General features: G+C 37.4%; 1 non-coding gene across 1 annotated transcript; it reads left to right on the forward strand.

The window, feature by feature from the left end:
* The first annotated feature begins 897 nt into the window (after positions 1-897).
* LOC140806436 (small nucleolar RNA R71) lies at positions 898-1,004 on the forward strand. Its single transcript, XR_012112511.1, has one exon. It is a non-coding gene; the product is annotated as a small nucleolar RNA R71 (small nucleolar RNA).
* The last annotated feature ends 1,398 nt before the right edge of the window (positions 1,005-2,402 follow it).

The following is a 2,402-nucleotide window of genomic DNA, read 5'->3' on the forward strand; positions in this document are numbered from 1 at the left end:
AAATGGAGGAACAACCGCATTAGAAATAGTAGATGAGAAAGGCTTAGAATTTACCTTTGTTTGTTTCTCAGATTTTCCTTCGATCTCTTCATTTGTGCTTTTTTCTTCAGTATCTCTTGTTGGTGAAGTGTTCTTTTGGTCGATCTCCTTCCCACTCCTCAATACCATGGCACTTGCATTTTCTTTTGGATTAGCCACCGTTTGCGACGGTAGTTTTCCAGAATTCTGAGCTTCCAACTTGTTGACTGATGTAGCGATCTGAGTGATCTGGGTTCCTAGATTCTGAATGCTGGCCTCGTTTCCTGTTGAAATTTTTGTGTGTTTTCAGCTAAGGCCTTTACAATTTCGTCTAGAGACATACCTGAGTTGGATGCTTGTTCTGGTGCGTGTTGTTTGTTCCAATTTTGTTGTGGATATCCTTGTTGGCCTCCTTGATTCTTATAGCTGAAATTTGGGTGATCCCTCCATCCTGGATTGTAGCTATTAGAATATGGGTCATATCGACGCTGGGGCTGCCCAGGAAATCCACCAATTGCATTGGTTTGTTGCGTTGTTTCTTCTTGTAGTGAAGGACACATATCTATAGGATGTCCCACCATAGCACATACACCACAAGTTTTTACCTGTTGCACTTGTCCTGCAACCAACTTTTCCAAAAGAGATGTCAAAGAATCTGACTTTTGATCGATAGGAGTAACACTTACCTCATTGACTTGTCGCAGAGTGTTGTCTTGCCTAGTACTGAATTGTTGTGCATTGGCAGCCATGTTGGAGATTAAAGCTCGTGCCTCTTGAGGCGTTTTGTTTACCAATGCACCTCCACTTGCAGCATCAATCATGTTCCTATCAAAAAGTGAGAGACCCTCGTAGAAATATTGGACTAAAAGCTGTTCTGGAATCTGATGTTGAGGGCAACTGGCACATAATTGCTTAAATCTCTCCCAATATTCATATAATGTCTCTCCTTGTAACTGTCTAATCCCACAAATGTCCTTCCTAATGTTTGCTGCTCGCGAAGCTGGGAAAAACTTCTCCAAAAATTGTTGTTTCATATTATCCCAAGTCTTGATCGTCCCAGAGGGAAAGTAATAGAGCCAATCTTTAGCCTTGTCGGCTAAAGAGAATGGAAAAGCTCGCAGTGAAATTTGTTCCTCTGTGATTCCTTGCGGTTTCATGGCTGTGCAAACAATATGAATATCTTTCAGATGTTTATGGAGGATATTCACCTGCAAGACCACGAAAAGTAGGCAATAAATGAATCAAGCCAGATTTTAATTCAAAAGTGGCATCAGTAGTAGAGAATTGAATGCATAATGGTTGTTGAATAACATTAGGATTAGCCAACTCCCTAAGTGTTCTTTGATCTTGTCCTGCCATTTCTTCTTGGTCACTTTCGCTTCTTTCCGTCTTAAGATCAAGTTTGGATTCTCTTTCAGTGTCTTCTTCGGAGTCCAATGATATGTCCAAACAAGGATATGATGATGATGATGGTTGCTTTTCACGTCTTAATCTTGCTTCTTTTCTTAATCTCTTAGTTGTCTTCTCGATTTTCGGATTGTATTCAAGTTCACCTGTACGAGAAGAACGAGGCATAAAAAATAGAAAATAATCAAAGAAATTAACCTTGCACCGTTCCCCGGCAACGGCGCCAAAATTTGGTGTGCTGTCGCTGGTCACCAAATTAATTACTACTCTTTTAAATAAAAACGAGTGTAATGGTGAGTAGGGTCAAATCCACAGAGAACGGTAGATTTATTTCTTTTGATACTAAAAATAAAAAGGGGGGTTTGTTTTGATAATCACTAAATAAAATAATCTACACTAAAATTACCAAGCAAGAAAGAATACTGAATCTAGAATTGAAAATTAATCTACGAGAATAAATTGAAGAATTTAATACGAGAAAAATACTGATTCAAGGGGATTCTACTATTTAATTATTCACTGTTCATCGGTTAACCAATCATTTATTCATGTTATTCCAAGCAATTAACTTTAGAATAATAGGGATAGCCGCTAAAATTCTTGTGTTGTCCTAAATTAATTGACCGAACCCAGCATCCAGTCAAAACTTACCAATAATCAACTGGGCACGATAGCGTTCCATATTAATTAAAGATAGCGTTTTAGATTTGTGAAAACAGTTAATCCTAAAATCTAACAACCGAGATAGTTGCAATTGAAAGATCTAGTTCCGTCGATTTATTTAGATTAAATATGTTATGATAGCACAACACCTAATCTAGCGCTAATCACATACCAATCCTTCATGACAATTATGGATCACTGAATTCATGGTTTAAATTAGAAAATCATGCATCAAATTAAATTGTCAGATTAATTGACATATAACATTCATATAATTAAATCATAAATCAACGAATACTTGGGCAAACAAAAAC

This window comes from Primulina eburnea, chromosome 11 (assembly GCF_022965805.1).
Source record: "Primulina eburnea isolate SZY01 chromosome 11, ASM2296580v1, whole genome shotgun sequence".
NCBI classification, from domain to species: Eukaryota; Viridiplantae; Streptophyta; class Magnoliopsida; order Lamiales; family Gesneriaceae; genus Primulina; species Primulina eburnea.